We start from the raw sequence: 10,364 nt of genomic DNA, 5'->3' as shown, positions 1-10,364 counted from the left end.
ATTCCAAGGAAATAATTGGGTTTTGACAGATAAGGTGCACACTAAAGAGCGTGATCTCTTAAATATCTATGAAGCATTCATGAAGTAAAATTTTTGGGGAAAATCCTGTGTTCTGAAGGAAAAAGAGATGAGTCTAACTTATAAGTGTGCTGATTAAAATTTAAACATCCAATTCCTAACTCTTCAATTATTCTCACGAGGTTACTCAAACATCTGTGAATAAGAAAAATGACATTGCAAACACAAAGCACACAAGATCCTGGGTAGGCTTGAAATGAAGTCAATTATATGCGACTGAGAAATTAGTAGCATGCTAATAATCATTTGTTTTATACATTTATGAGAAGGATGGTTAGCAAAGTGAATATGCATTACCATAATCTTTCATTAAAGAACCATTTTTTTTTCTTCCAAACCAACAACTTATTTTAAATGGAGAAGAGCCAAGCATGGATCTATAAACTTGTTAGTGATGGTATCTAGCTGTTTACTAATGACAGTTACTCAGCATAAGTAAAGTATTAATTCTTCCAAAGTATAGATAGACACAGTGCAGAGATCACTTTAACTTGTTTATGGTGAACATCTCTGTATTCATTATTTTTCATTATCTCTGTGTCGCTATCCAGTTGGGAGGGTTTGTCATTGTGCTCCCTGTCCTCAAGAGTGGCGCTCAGAAGCCCTATCTTCACTAGCAGATACGACAGAAGAAGAGACACTGAATGTAGCAATAAGAATTCCCTGTTGGGTCTTCTATGTAGAAATGAGTCCCAGAATCCAGTCATGTGTGTTTCTCATACAGTGTGGTCAGTGCTGTCAGCAATGACAGTCTGTGACTTCCTGGTATTTAGCATCCAAATTAAAATGTCACCAAGCTTCTCAACAGCCCAGTTCTACGTTATGCATTGGAGTTCTCCTGCTGAAGACTTGGTTTGGGGAATTTTTTTTTCCTATTCCTTTTCCTGGCATTCTAGTGAAGCTGTTAGCCGTCTGATACATTTAGGTACGTCAATACTCTGAACAAACTAGCCAGAGTAGATTCTATTGTTTGCAATCCAGGGAGCTGGCTGATAATTCAGTAAATGAAAAAAATGAAATAAATTAAGCTCTGAAGGCTTCTTTGAGCTATTGAAATACTTACTGGAAGAAAATTCATGAGAGTTCAATGTATGGGACATTTAATTCTGAAAGGTTAATGAAACTAAGCCACAGATTACAGACACAGCCTAGCCTGAAAAGCTTTGGGTTTGCATCTCGACATTCCCGTGACTGATTATGGAGAAGAACCATAACCTTTTTGATACTCAGTTTATCACCTCTGATGAACGATAATGCTGCTCAATGGTTCTAAGGATTTAAAAGAAGCCATTTATGCAATATCAGTGTGACGCTTTATACTTCACATTGTCTGACAAATAGCTTTCTGCTGAGCTATTGTTGGTGCCACATAATTTGAAGAATTTTCAGTTACAAGAAATATAATCCACTCCAGCAACTTTAAGCAGAAAGAGATTTATTTGAGAGATTTAAAGCACATTCTGAATGTTTGAGCTGAGAAAATAAAATGCAGAAAATTCTGGAAACAATCTACAGAATGTGCTAGCAAAGACTCTTCCTTGTCCTATCTAAGAAAGCGTAGAATCAGGATGCTTCGGGAAGGGACAGGAGGGAACAGGAGTTTGCTTCTACCTTTTCCAACGGGTGCTGGGCTCAGGAAGCCACCTGCTAAGTCAGGAAATCATTATTCTAATTTCTGTCACCATACTTTATCTTGTTACAGTCAGAATTTTATATAAACAGACTATTCAACATTGTTTTGTGAAATCTAAGCATGCTAATATGTGTGCAAATAAAACAAATTTTCTTTGCTTAGTAAGTGGTAAAAAATACCCCTCAAAAATTGATATCTTAAGTACCATAAACAATGGACTTGTTACAATACATGGCAAGATAGAATTTATTTGTGTTGTTAATCAGCTGACCTTAAATAGAGAATGTCTTGTGGATGATCCAGGTGGTTTCAACTGCAACCACAAGAAACATTAAGGGGGAGAGTCATGCAGACAGTAGGTAAGTGATGAGAAAGCGTGGATCCTGGCCTCTTTCCCAAGACAAAGAGGTCTAGGAAGCAAGGAATAAGTATGGAATGCAGCAATGGGAAGTGACTATGCTCCAGATACAGGAAAAAATGAGGAAACAGGTGCTTCCCTAGAGCCCTAGAAAGGGACTGAGACAGAAGGACACCATGGTTTTAATCTTACTTCGGACCTGCAGATGTTTAACACAATGTGTTTGTTTTGTTTTAAGGCACAAATGTTTTGGTAAGTTGCAGTGGAGTAGTGTTTTCATGTTGTGGGTACATCCTGTGTTTTGTAGCAAGTATAAATAGCCAACCTGGGTTATACCTACTAAAAGTGTTAGTATTCTCTCTCTCTCTCTCTTTCTCTCGTTAAATATTTATTATTTATTTATTTACATTCTGACTATAGTTTCTCCTCCATTCTCTCCTCCCAGTTTTCCCCCCACCTACTCTCTACACCCCCACACCTCCATTTCTATTCACAAAAGGGCAATCCTCTCATGGATATCATCAAAACATGGCATACCAAGTTGCAGTAAGACTAAGCATCTAGTTTTGTACTAAGGCTGGACAAGTCAACCCAGTATGAGGAATGGGTCCCAAAAGCCAGCAAAAAAAGTCAGAGAAAACCCCTGCTTCCACTATTAGGAGTCCCACAAGAAGACCAAGCTACACAACTGTCACATATATGCAGAGGACCTTAGGTCAGTTACTTGCAGGCTCCCTGGTTGTTGGTTCAGTCTCTATGAGCTCCTGTGAGCCTGGTGGGTTGATTCTGTGAGTTTTCTTTTGATGCTCTCAATCCCTCTGACTCCTCCAATCCTTCTTCCCTCTCTTCAGCAGTATTTCCCAAGCTTATCCTAATGTTTGGCTGTGGGTCTCTACATCTGTTTCTGAATAAAGCCTCTCTGATGACTAGTGGACTAGGCTCCCAACTATGAATGTAGAAAAATATCGTTAGGCATCATTACATTGATTTTTTTTCTCCAGGCATATTTTATCTCTGAGTCATCCAGCCTATGGGTCCTGGCACTCCGGGCAGTGTCCAGGGTGCACTTACTCTCGTGGCAAGGGTCTAAGGCTAGATCTGTGGTGGTTGGCCACTCTCACAATCTCTATGTCACTCTTATTCCAGAACATCCCATTGGCAGGACAGACTGTAAGTCAAAGTTTATGTGTCTGGGTTGGTGTCCCAATACCTCCACAGGTAGTCTTGCCTGGTCAGAGAAGATGACCAGTTCAGGCTACATATTACTTATTGCTAGGAGTCTTAGCTGGGATCCTCCTTGTGGATTGCTGGGAGTTTCCCTTGCACCAGGTTTCTACCTGATCCTGAAGTTGACCCCTTTCTGGTTGTCTCTTTCCATACTCTCCCACCACACCACACCCCATCTGATTACTCAGCCCCACCATCCCCCAGTCTACCCATGAAATCTCTTCTATTTCCCCTTCCCAGGGAGATTCAAGCTTCCCCTCCTTGAGCCATCAATACCTAGCCTCTCTGTGTCTGTGGGATACACAATGGTTATCCTTTACAGCTAATATCTGCTTGTAAGTAATATATACCATGTTTGTCTTTCTGAGTTTGGGGTTTTTCTAATTCCATCCATTTGCCTGCAAATTACATGATATTATCATATTTTTATTGATTTTATTGAGCTGTACATGTTTCTCTGTTCTCCTCCCTCCCTCTCACCTCCCCTTCTACCCTCTCCCATGGTCCCCATGCTCCCAACTTCCTCAGAAAATCTTGTCTTTTTCTACTTCCCATGTAGATCAGATCCATGTATATCTTTCTTAAGGTCCTCATTGTTGTCGAGGTTCTCTGGGATTGTTTTCTTTGTTTTATGTCTAAAAGTCACTTATGAGTACATATGATATTTGACTTTCTGAGTCTGGGTTAATTCACTAAATATGATGTTTTCTAGATCCATCCATTTGCCTTCCAATTTCAAGATGTCATTATTTTTTCTGCTGTATAGTACTCCATTGTGTAAATATTCTTTGGTCAAGGAGCATTTAGGTTGTTTTCAGGTTCTGGCTATGGAAAACAATGCTGCTATGAATATAGTTGAGCACATGTCCTTGTGGTACAATTGAGCATCCTTTGGGTGTATACCCAAAAGTGTTATTTATTACTGGGTCTTTAGGAAGGTTGTTTCCCAATTTTCTGAGAAATCGTCATACTGATATCCAAAGGGGCTGGACCAATTTGCACTCCCACATCCTCTCCAGCATAAGTTGTCATCAATGTTTTTGATCTTGGCCATTCTTATAGGTGTAAGATGGAATCTCAGAGTTGTTTTGATTTGTGTTTCTCTGATGGCTAAGGATGTTGAACATTTCCTTAAGTGTCTTTGAGCAAAGCAATCTACAGATTTAATGCAATGCCCATCAAAATTTCAGCATAATTCTTCACGAACCTCAAAAAAACAATACTCAACTTCATATGGAAAAGCAAAATATTCAGGCTAGCCGATACAATACAGTACAATAAAAGAACTTCTGGAGACATCACAATCCCTGACTTCAAACTCAACTACAGAGTTATAGTACTGGTATTGGCATAAAAACAGACAAGATGACCAATGGAACCAAATCAAAGACCCAGATATTAATCCATGCACCTAAGAACATGTGATTTTTTACAAAGAAGCAAAAAATATAAAATGGGGAAAAGAAAGCATATTTAACAAATAATGCCGACATAACTGGATATCAACATGTTGAAAAATGAAAATAGATCCATATCTATCACCATACACAAAACTCAAGTCCAAATGGATCAAAGGCCACACTGAACCTCATAGAAGAGAAAGTGGGAAGTACACTTGAAAACATTGGCATAGGGGACCATTTCCTAAATATAACCCCAGTAGCACAGACACTGAGAGAAACAGTTAATAAACGGACCTCTTGAAACTGAAAAGCTTTTGTAAAGCAAAGGGCACAGTCAACAAGACAAAATGGCAGCCTAGAGAATGAGAAAAGATCTTCAGCAACTTCACATCAGACAGAAGACTTATCTCCAAAATATACAAAGAACTCAAGAAATTGGTCATCAAAAGAACAAATAATCCAATAAAAAATGGAGTACAGACCTAAACAGTTGCCATCATTTTTAACATCTGAGTAATACTCAATTGTGTAAATGTACCATATTTCCTTTATCTATTTTTTCGTTGAGGGAAATCTTAGTTGTTTCCAGGTTCTAGGTATTATAATTAAGGAAGCAATTGTAGAAGGCCACAGCCATATTCTCCATCATCAAGATGGCGCTGACATCCGGCTTCACCGCCAGGTGAACGCACACATGTTGGTGACTTTTCACTTCTGTGTCCCCGCCTACTCCCGAGGCATCACCTGGGATTGGGAGCAGTGGACCAATCCAAGAGTGACATGTCCGAAGTAGGGTCTGTTTCCTATATAAGGGATGGGTTCCATCATATCTGGGTCTCCGCCATGTGGCTTATGCTCTAGCTCCCAAGAGACATTAAAGCTATTTCTGCAGAAGTATCCTATGTGTCCCGCGTGGTTCTTGCAGGCGAGACGGTAGCGTGGGACATCTGGTGCCGAAACCCGGGATCGAGTGCGACCTCTATCTTTACCTTTTGAGGGAGTTGCCTTTTTGCAAAGAAGTAAAATTAGGGGGAGATGTAGAAGGCCACAGCCACATTTTCCATCATCAAGATGGCGCTGACATCCGGCTTCACCGCCAGGTGAACGCACATGTGTTGGTAACTTTTCACTTCTGTGTCCCCGCCTACTCCCGAGGCATCACCTGGGATTGGGAGCAGCGGACCAATCCAAGAGTGACAAGTCCGAAGTAGGGTCTGTTTCCTATATAAGGGATGGGTTCCATCATATCTGGGTCTCCGCCATGTGGCTTATGCTCTAGCTCCCAAGAGACATTAAAGCTATTTCTGTAGAAGTATCCTATGTGTCTCGCGTGGTTCTTGTAGGCGAGACGGTAGTGCGGGACATCTGATGCTGATACCCGGGAAGAAAAACTTTACACCACCGGAGACCAGGAGGATTTCAAAACTGCAGACATACATGCTTAGAGAGGTACACTCTAAAGTCCAAAGAACATATCAAAAACTGAGCAGCAGTGGGAGGTTGTGCGCGCGCACTCAGATAAATTAAAAAGGACCCCCCAATGATTCTAAAAAAGTAAAAATGGGGGAGAAGGCTGATTTACAAGGTCAAAAGCTTTATGTTATGTTATGTGTGTTGTCTTTTGTGTACTGGATAGGAGAAAGATATTTAAATTTAGAAACTGCTAAGGATATGATGTTTTGGAAAAGAGGTTCTGTTTTCGTCTCCACAGAAAAGGAGAGCCTAAGGGTGTACTTGGGATTTATATGGTTTGAATCACCGAGACCTCCTGAAATGTTGTAGTGTATACCCCTAAAATGCAACGGCCCAATTCAGCAGGAAGCAGCCAGAGAGACTAACGGCGCCCAAATTCCCTAAAAGATTAAATGAGGTCCTTTCAGTGATTGCAGAGCAGCAAGCCTGCTTCTCTGAATTCCGCTTTGCTCCGTACACCGGTTTGGGCTCGGAGTGGGTGCAGCTGAGCTTTGCTCGGTGGCTATGGTGGGGGGCACGTTGCGCCGGCTCAGTTGGTGCCTGGCCTGGAGGGTGTCACCGAGAATGAGAGCGGTGCCACAAGCAACCAGGCCAGAAGGCTTGCAATGTATCTAAAACTGTGAGGGTCTCTGAGGCTAAAATGGCTCTGGTTCCATTTGGCTATGCTAAACGAGGCTGACTTCAGGCAGGGCTGGTCGTAATTATCATAATAAAAGCGCAATTAAGGTTTAGACGCAGTAAACAGGCAGTACTGTATTACATCTACATAGTGCGACTTAAGTTTTTAAGAACTGCTTAGCATTTTAAGAACTCAAGTCCTCCTGAAAGATTGCTATGTATACGCTTGGCTTGTCTGGTGTTTCGGGTTCCGCAGGGAGATGGATGCGAAGGGCCCTTGGATTTTGGGGTGATTGGGTCGTTGGCTGGATCTGTGAGAGTTTACAACCGCTTTTGCTGTGGCACAGATGTTGAGAGTTTGCTAGTAGGGAAGCGGCCCTGTTCACCGCCTCTCCCATCGGCCCCTTGAGCCGCAGCGGCTCTGACGCGGACCTTGAGATGTTGCCGGCCTATGTCACCTCAGTTACCGGTCCGGGTGTCGGCTCCCGCCACACTCCCCCACCAACACAGCCGCGGGGAAGGCAGGGGTGCCTGGGGGTGGAGCCACCACTTCCTGGCCTGGGACATGCGCGCACAGCCCTTGGATGGCGGGCAGGTTCTGGAGCCCGAGGCCACCGTACCGGCAAAAAATACGGGAGCCAATAAATCTTAAACCTAATATCAACAAACAGGGCCTGGGTTTTTCCTAGGCACCACTGGGGCAACACAGCCTATATTATGAAAAACAAAGACCCTCAATCAGTTATCTACCACAGTGGCTACAGCCCTGGACCAGCAGGTTACCATAGATACATCTATTAGAGGTAAAATAATGGTTCTTAATCAAATAATTGACCTAGTACAAGAACAGGTGGATAGCTTATGGCAGCTTGCCCAATTGGGCTGTAAATGGAAAACTCCAGCCTTATATGTGACCAATGTACCATATGAGAACTTTACAAAAATGGCTAACTTGTCCCGAAAATTGTCTTTGTATCTTGCAGGAGAATTTTGATGATTTGCTGTCCTCCTTGAGATGGTCCATCATGACAATCAACTCCACGCGAGTGGACATAAGCTTGGCCAAAGGATTCCAGTCCTGGGTTGTGTCCTTCATCCCCTACTTCAAAGAATGGGTGGGGGTGGAAATGTTTTGGAACGGTCCTACGCTATGGAATAGTGTTTCTCCTCTGGATGGTCTGCTGACTCAAATCCCAAAGTCTTAGGGACAAAATGGTTTTTGCAACAGCGCTGGCTGCCCTAGAACAGGGAGCCTCTGCTTATATATGGTTATTTATGTTGAAGCAGTAAGGTTTAAGCCAACCAGCTCCTGCACCCCTAGGACTATGGTCCATGGCACAGGGTGGAGTGCTTGGCTTAGCTAGCCCTGAAGGTTGTCGAGCTAAAAAGCATCGCACAGAGGATGGCCCTCTCTGAGAGATAAGTCGCCCTACATAAGGGTTTCCTGCCATATAGTCCCTTTCCCAGAAAAATGGCAGAGGGTAGGCCGGATAAGTTCCAGGTGTCATGAGCCTAGGGGCAGATTCCGTGTAAGCCCATTTTAATGTTTCTATTTTGGGAAGTGCGACCTCTATCTTTACCTTCTGAGGGAGTTGCCTTTCTGCAAAGAAGTAAAATTAGGGGGAGATGTAGAAGGCCACAGCCACATTCTCCATCATCAAGATGGCACTGACATCCGGCTTCACCACCAGGTGAACGCACACGTGTTAGTAACTTTCCACTTCTGTGTCCCCGCCTACTCCTGAGGCATCACCTGGGACTGGGAGCAGCGGACCAATCCAAGAGTGACAAGTCCGAAGTAGGGTCTGTTTCCTATATAAGGGATGGGTTCCATCATATCTGGGTCTCCGCCATGTGGCTTATGCTCTAGCTCCCAAGAGACATTAAAGCTATTTCTGCAGAAGTATCCTATGTGTCCCGCGTGGTTCTTGCAGGCGAGACGGTAGCGCGGGACAAGCAATGAACATAATTAAGCAAGTGTCCTTGTGGCATGATTGAACATATTTTGAGTATATGCCCAAGAGTAGTATTGCTGGGTCTTGAGGTAGACTGATTCTCAATGTATGAGAAACCGCCACACTGATTTCCAAAGTGGTTGCAGAAGTTTGCACTCCCACAAGAAATGGAAGTGTGTGTTTCCTTTGCTCCACATCCTCTCCAGCATGAGTTGTCCTTTGTGTTCTTGATTTTAGCCATACTGACAGATGTAAGTATTATCTCAGAGTCATCTTGATTTTCATTTCCATGATGGCTAAGGATGTTGAACTCTTCTTTAAATGTTTGTCAGTCATTTGAGATTCTTCTGTTGAGAACTCTCTGTTTAGATCTATATCCCATTTTTTAATCAAATTATTTGGATTTTTGGTGTCTAATTTCTTGAACAACAATGAAAATAAATATATTTTAGGTATTGCTAAACACCAAGGTACAACCTGACTCCCAGTCGACAATGAGCAGCGTGTGGATCCATGTTCCTATCTTTTTAGACAGTATCCTATTTGAAAATATATGAATTGTTTCCAGATGAGGATTATTGTTGATAAAACTTCTCTGAGTGTCTATATATGTGTTTTGATGAATGTGGTACAACAGTAAGAGAAAGTAAAGCCAAATGGCGCTGCTGCTACAGAGATGAGCATGCTCTGATCTCTTAAATACAAGAATAAATGCTTTTTAAAACAAAGTCTCAAAGTAGGCCATACTCTTAGAACATACATACTGTACCTATTTACAACTACAAAGGGAAAGTATGGATATTTCAGTCACATTTCATTTTTGCAAACACTTCACCGGAGCGGCCAATTTCACTGTAGTCAGTCTATTGAGTGTCTATAACAAGGTATGAATTAAATTTGCACTCGTGTGATATTTGGCAGGTACATACATTTAAAGGACATAGTTACTCTTATGGTATAGTCTTAATTATAAAGGACCTGATCACATTCTTAGCCCAATAATTTTTTATTTTAAAAATATCATTACTTTCTTTTAAATCAGATGCAAGTCATTTGATGGAAAGGTACACATGCTGGGTCAGTGATGGATCATAATTATCCAATATAAGAAGTTTGGCGACCTGGCTGTGGTGGTACACATCTTTATTCTCAGAACTCAGGAGACAGAGGTAGGCCTGGTCTGCAGAGTGAGTTCCAGGACAGACAGGGCTATTACACAGAGAAACCATGTCTTGAAAAACCAAAAAAAAAAAAAAAAAAAAAAGTTTGCTGTAATTGAACAAACAGGTCAGGGGTAAACCTACAACCCCAGGAAACCGTACGATATGCATAGATGTTTGCTCCAAATTTTGCCTCTTTGGCATTACTAAGCTTCATAAAATTCTATCCTCTGTGTCCTGGGCTTCCAGTTTGGTTTATAGCATCGGTGGCTGCAGATGCCTCGTGGAGCATCACCTTTACTTACAAAGATGCTGTCATCTCAGGTGTGTCTGTAAGAGTGTTCCCAGAAGTTTACCTGAAGAAGGAAGGCCCATGCCTAACGTGCATAGTACCAGCCCTTGGGCTGAGTTGTGGACTAAATATGGAAGAGGAAGCCAGCTGTGATTGAGGTTTCCCTT

Source organism: Myodes glareolus, chromosome 13 (genome assembly GCF_982192425.1).
Source record: "Myodes glareolus chromosome 13, mMyoGla1.1, whole genome shotgun sequence".
In the NCBI taxonomy this organism is placed as follows: domain Eukaryota; kingdom Metazoa; phylum Chordata; class Mammalia; order Rodentia; family Cricetidae; genus Myodes; species Myodes glareolus.
The sequence above is the reverse complement of the archived record's forward strand: the minus strand, read 5'-3'. Positions refer to the sequence as shown.